At 32.0% G+C, this 7,316-nt stretch overlaps 1 long non-coding RNA gene across 1 annotated transcript in view; it reads left to right on the plus strand.

Annotated features, from left to right (window-relative positions):
* Window positions 1-1,343: 1,343 nt before the first annotated feature.
* LOC117115120 overlaps window positions 1,344-7,316 on the plus strand; it is a 14,172-nt gene continuing 8,199 nt past the window's right edge. The window contains exon 1 of the long non-coding RNA XR_004446491.1: window positions 1,344-1,584. This is a non-coding gene — a long non-coding RNA (uncharacterized LOC117115120). The remainder of the gene's footprint in view (window positions 1,585-7,316) is intronic.

The following is a 7,316-nucleotide window of genomic DNA, read 5'->3' on the forward strand; positions in this document are numbered from 1 at the left end:
AAGTATTTTATCATAGAGAGTGCTATATCAACAATTAGAAACAGGAAATGCAATATCGATAAGAAGACTTACTGGTAACCTATTTTCTTATGACATCAATAACAAGACAGAATATTTATTTAACCTACACATTATAACAAGGCTTAACCTAATATTTATGTAAACCTTAAAGGGCAATTCTATGTCAAACTTAACAGTCATGGCGCTCGATGTCAAATTATGAAAAGTGTAGGCTGTACCTAAAAATTTTTACAAAAACGTAATGCAATAATGGCATATTGACTATTATTGTATATTTTCGGAAAATATTTCAGCTGCTCCAACTCTCTTTCCTATTCTTCCTTCCTTTATTCTTTCACAATTTGCATTTATTCAAACTTTTTATTAATAATTTTATACACTACACATATAGTCACTAGGTTTAGGCCTCGACTCGGCTATGCCTATAGTACTATATTATCTAAATTTACAATTTTAATAGATAAGATTAATTTAACACAGATGTAGTAATTCATACTAAACAATACATTAAAATTAAATATAAATAATATATATAATAACGTTAACAAATAAATAACAATAATTAAAACGTGGACATAGTGTCACTACAATAATAATTGGATTAATATTTTTTACTCTTATAATCAATTTTACATAGTCGGAATTAGTTCTGACCTAGGCTACTATGGCTAACGACAGGTATGCTTTCTCCAATAAAAAGACTTTTACTATGAATTGAATGACCTGTACAAAGCATGAGTTCCTGTAGACCAAACCAGTACCGTTACGATTTTAATTGTGTGGGAAATATACTCAAGAAAAGCCTTGATTATAGTTTCAGCAAAGATATTACACTAATATTAATGTTATAGTAAATTCCAATTTCCAAAATTATAATTTTACTGTATTTAACCCTCACTTAAGAGGTATGGGAGAATTCCCTTCCATGGCAATTCAAATAAATAAATAATATGTCTTGTTGAGAAAGGACAAATTTCTACAATATTAGCTAAATTTCTAATTATATAAATAACAAAATGAAGGAAATATATGATGTAATACACTCAGTGTTGAAACATCCCTACCACATAAAAAATGCTTAAAGTATTAGTTATCACCTTGTTATCTTACCCATTATAAAAGACGATTTTTAAAAATGTTAGGATTGTACTATAAGAAAATTATACAACTGGCTTCACAAAATACACTCAGTTCTGTCTAGCAAATGCTGGTTCCAAAAATAGTAACAGTGTGGCTATAAGTAGTAGTAATGACAAACGATTATCATGCTCTGCGACCTCATATTGACATAAGATTAATTAACAAACACCGATATTTCACAGAATTTACCCAGACATGGATTATCTAATTGGAGCAGTAGTAACGATTCAGGGATGAAAGTCAACGGAAGGAAGTGAAATGATCGGTATTGTCTCCCGGAAGTCATCCAGGCAACCAAATGACAATTAGCGTGCAAGTCGAGGCAAACAATCGATAGATGCATTTTACGAGATGTTATTAATAACAATTCTGGTTCGTAATATGTCACTATACATAGGTCTTCATGGATGTCAACTGTGCCAGGTATTGATTTGCTAAACAATGACTCTTTTTTTCATATATATTGTGATATTTATATATATTTAAATTGTATGAAACTGCCTGGTCAATAATTTGCAAAAAATCTCCTTCACATTCAGTGGTCTGTAGAATATATATGCTTGACTATACTAAAACCCCTGGCGGGATGGGACTAAAGCATTTTGATGCCTATGAAAACTGGAAAATGTTGTGCCATTTTAAAGCATATGCCTGGAATTACGATAGTGCACTGCCTTTCGGATGAAACGTTTAAGCCGTTGGTCCCGTTTGCATTAAGGCCCATGTGCACATTGAATAACGCACTACACTCTTCTGAAAAGATTTTCTCCTGGTGTACTGCCCAATTCACCACCAGAAGGACCCCATGGAAACAAGTCTTTGGACTTAGTGGGTTATCCTTGGTGTCATTCGCACCAAAAATACTCCTATATTTTTTTTAGGCTGACAGGTGTCCTCTTTTCAAACATAACCCACCTCCCCCCTCTCACTTTGTTGGTGCCGCCACTGTACACGTTATTATTATTTACTAATCTAGTCTGCTCATGAAATAAGAATAATTTATTTAAAGTGAAAATTCAACAAAATATTTCCTTGTCTGTTAACATTGTTGCCTGTAATATTATTACCTCATGCGCCTCATGCTACATATTAATATAACATTAATATTTTATTTTGTATACATATACATGTCGAAAGTACTAGTGCAATAAATATTCTATTATGAGACAGATACAGAACTTTGTTTGACTTCTTATTTTATATATACAAATCTGTCTATGCAGCAACTCTATATTTATTTGGATATCTATATTATATATATATATATATTATATAAAATGTGCAGTGTTGCCCACAGTGTTTGAGATTCACGCTTAGCAAAAATAATCTTGTTAGGTACAGTGCTTATTGGACAGAGGTGTTTATTTAATCCAAGAGAGGTGCTTATCCAATCATTTGCGGTACTTGATAATAAGCACTTAAAATTAAATTCTGTTCAGATTAACTCATTATAAACATGAGGGTAATAAGGTATACCCCATGGATTTCCTTTAGAAAACATTAAATTATTTAAAAGTATTGAATCTTTGGTATGAATTAAGATCTTTAAATTTGAGCCGGACGAGATCAAAGTACATGTACTATATTGAAACATTTGTTTGACGTCGTTGCACTTAACTGAGCAAAGTCTAAAGAGGATGTAAGATGAATTATTCATCACTGTACAATGGTCTTACAGCTGGTATACAATTAAGATGATGATGCCAGCTAGGAAGGGCACAGACTAATTAACCTTGAATGTCACACTAATCACCTGTGAACTTAAACGCTTGATTTGCTGATAACCTCACATAGCCTCATTAATTAAAGGACTTATAATATAATAGTGAATTATATTGCACAATACTGCACTTCCTTAATTATTCTTCCTGTTTATGCATTCTAATTATAACTATATAAGTTTGAAGAAGGAGAGACAGCTATATACAATATATTAATTATTAGTCCAAAATTTATGATGCAACTTCATGAAATATTGTTTAGCTCATTATAATCATTTATGGAATAAAAATACAAAAAAAAACTCCAGAGAAAAAAATATTGATTTTACACAGAGGTTTTCATTTATGACAAAAACTGGGAGATTGTTTTTCTTTTTGGAGGTGGATAAAAAAAATTGTAGGAGGAAGGGGAAAATATAGGGGAAGGGAATGTGAAGTCTGAAACTTTTTCAACCACAGTTAAAGTATTTCTAAACACAAGTTAAAGTTCTCTAAACTATAAAAAATTTCCTTCCTAAAATAACACGTCAGGTAGGCAAAACATCACTCCTACGATATTTTCCTGATGCAAACTCACATCTTATTAGCACTTGCAGTACTCACTGCTATTTGGGGATTGGATTCATCCTAGCCACCAAGCGCAAGCTCAGTGGTCTAGTGGTTAAGACATCAGGCTAGTTACTTGGAGGTCGTGGGTGCGATTCCCACCCGAATCACTCGCTAGTATTTGGGAATGTACTGAGCATCATTCCTATGATATTTTTTCACCCAAACTCGCGTCTTAAAAAATGTCCTTGTTAGAATATATTACAATATGTACCGTTTAACACCTTCCCTTCTGATCATTCTAAATATTAATTGAAAGTTTATTATTTTGATATGCAAGAGCAATTCATATAATGAATTATATTTTATTTTTTTTAGCTCATTACAGAAGATTTAAACCTTTTTAGGATTAGACCCAATAAGGATTATTATACTGTAGGCGTATACAGAATATGAATGGACTCAAAGGTTGCTTTACTTGTTAAATTGTTATTTGTTATACCATGATTATCCCAGATGATGTCACTTGTGGCCAGCATCCCTCAATTGTGGTCTAGTCTATTCAACAAACATTCAACCTCACTTCATGATCAAAGAATGTCTCGGACCGTCAATCATAACCTTCACTACTCCCATGTAATCCCACTAATCTTCAGTGTGACAAGATTAAATCACTAAAAGGACACTCAAATTAAATTACTGTACTGTACTTGAAATTGGTATGCATTCATGTTGTTCAACGTATCTATCTATATGACCTTATTTGGAATTTCATTATAACACCTTTAATAAAAAGAAAATTTTAGACTTTACTGTTACTGCTTTAATATTCAGCAGCTAATATAGCATAGCATATACTTTCATATTTTCTCGGTCAAACTAGTTGAGCTAACACTGGATGTGCTCGCTGCCTTGCCTCTGTCCCACAAATTGATTTGTTCTTCATAAAAATAAAGATACAGTATTTAAAAGATTTTTGAGTTGTAAGAGTACTACACTAAAATGGCAGAGAAGGAATTTTTTGGGGGAATTTAGGGGAAAAAATTCTAGGGGAGAATGCCGCAGGCCCTATGGTGAGGAGTTTTCAGAACAGAAAGTCTGATGCCTGCAAACTAATCAAATCTAGAATCTCAGTATTAATAATCTCATTCTGTGTACTTTAAGAAATGTCAACATTACTGCGCCAGTGAACATTTTAATCTGCTGTCGATAATGGCGCTATAGAAATCTCCTGTTGATTGAATGATTAACTCCTAAACTAAATAAATAATATAGATAATACAAGTAGGGCTATTTTCAAATGCCACATATCCAAGAACAGAATTATCCTCCTCACTCGAACTTGTTTCTGTCGGTTTTGGGGGATTTATGAATGTTAAAAATACTAATATGTTGAGCATACTGGTGTTACTCAAAGGAAGTTGTTCAAAATTTAAAAATACTAAGTTGTCTTGTAAGTAAAAAAAAAACTTTACTATTTTGGCTGACCCATGATAATATCAATTATATACAGTATTTGATTAATTAATACTAATAATCTAATGTGCAATTTTTTATCATCTGTACTAAGAACTAAACAGAATGAAAATATAATTGACAGATATTTCAGTGAACCCGGTTGCCTGGTTATGATACTGATCAAGAATAACCATCATTGTTAGCCTAATCAATAAATTATAAATAGAAAGAAGATACTGGAAGATATATATAATTCTCAATCGATATCGATACTACCAGTTAGTATTCGAATCGAAATCATTATACACACATGTATACATTTTTACATTCACAACTAATATTAATAACAGTGTTCATTACAATCAATATTTTCATCCCTTTATTCCTTTTAAAAGTGTAAACATCCTGGAAAAACTATGCTTTAATTGGCAATGCTTGAGTTTCCAACCTGGTTATTGTTTGTACATGCAAATGGGTATGCGATTGTTTGTACGATTATAGGGTTACATGAAATGAGTAGTGTAACCGCTGCTTTAAGAAATGAATAGACCATAACTAGCTACTGAAAAAGAACAATTATTACTGATGTCTCATTTGGCTAATATTAGTTGATTTACACTTTGCTGCAAAATAAGAAATTAATCAATTTTGTTCAGTATGTATATAAAAACATTCATGTATCACCAGAGATTGTCATTAGAATTTGTAGATGAAGCATTATGATCTAATTATACATGTTAATACTGCTAATTTAGCCATATAAATAATAATAATAATAATAATAATAAATGCAAAAATACCAAATATTAATAAGAGAAATTTCAAGATGCCAAAAAATTGCACCAAAAAAATGATCAAAATGTTCAAAGGAAAAAAGAATGGAATAAAGAATTGGGATGATTTTGATATTTTTTTAAAATTATTATTTATTTTTTTGTTATATAACAAAGTTCCCAGTACTATATATAAAATTTATTATAATCAAAACCCCAAAAGTCACATGGATATGACTCTATTACATATTAGCTTTAGTCGTCATATCAATATCCAAAATACAACTGAACTAATAGACTTCATAAACAATGATAAAGATATGCTGTGATAACAGTGTTTTCACATGTATTTAAGACTATTTTTTACCGGAAATGATGGAAATGACGTAGACATACTCTCTAGGTTTAGAACAACATGCTAAACATTGATACAGCCAAACGAATTGTATCTAAACAATGATAAACATATTTTGAGACATTAGAAGACTGTTTTGAATTATCAGAAATAATAGGCCTGTTTGCTAGGTACAGCTAACAGGGTTCAGGCCTTGCCACCACTTTTATAATCACCTAAACAATTTAGTACACTTTTTTTTGTTGTAAGAACACATTTTATAAGAACACAGGCCGAAATTGCTTAAAAAAATAACAAATTGAGTTGTTTTTTTTAAGAACACATTTTATAAGTACACAGGCTGAAATTGCTTAAAAAATAACAAATTGAGTTATTTTTTTTTATAAGAACACATTTTATAAGAGCCCAGGCTGAAATTGCTTAAAAAAATAACAAATTGCTGAAGTAAGATATCAAACAAGGTTCTTATGAAAAAAACCTAAGTAAGCCAACAAATCAGGCTAGTCACAAGTTCTGTGGGGCTGGGCCGGCTGTGGCGCTCCCCCCCCCCCCCCCTTTTGGAAAGAAACTGTGGCGCCCCCCCCCCCCCCCACTTTTGGAAAGAAACAAAAATAAATAATTGATTTGCCCAAAACACCTCAGAGGTTATTTTAGGGCTTATAAAAAACAAAAATTTTGTAGGGCGATGCACCCTAGAGTGATGTTTTCTTGTTGATGGGGGGCCCCCTTTCCAGGGGAATGTAACAAAATACTCGGCTAAACTGATGCTGAAATTTCCCCCACAAACCAGCCGTTCTCATACAATCCCCAAGAGAGGTCACTGATTGTACGGTATAGTGTAAAATAAGAACAATACAACAGAACATTATTAGCCTGAAATTGGAAAAAAAAATAAGAACACTGAGCCTGAGCAAAATTGTACTGGTTCTTAAAAAAAGTATAAAAAAACATTTATATACTGTGTATAGATTTGTAACATTTTTTACTTTTATATATTTAATGATTGTTAGAGTTACTTTGGTCAATGGACGAATCGGCAGTGAACATTTATGTAACCTTTGAAAACTACTAAATTACCTATAACATTTGGATTCCTCTTTGTATGAGGTCTACTATGACATCCCTGACAACAGAGATGCATCAATTGATGTAATTAGAAAATAAACTTGCTTTGGAGACAACAATTTTCCTGCGTGTCAAACAAACTTAACATCTGACCAATCAGAAAGTGTTGGGAATATGTGCTCGTTTTACAAGCACCTGTTGTCCCACAAATGCATGTGTGTGTGTATGCTATTACAC

Source organism: Anneissia japonica, unplaced genomic scaffold (assembly GCF_011630105.1).
Source record: "Anneissia japonica isolate Jap-2015-1 unplaced genomic scaffold, ASM1163010v1 scaffold24_len2511860_cov200, whole genome shotgun sequence".
Classification (NCBI taxonomy): Eukaryota; Metazoa; Echinodermata; class Crinoidea; order Comatulida; family Comatulidae; genus Anneissia; species Anneissia japonica.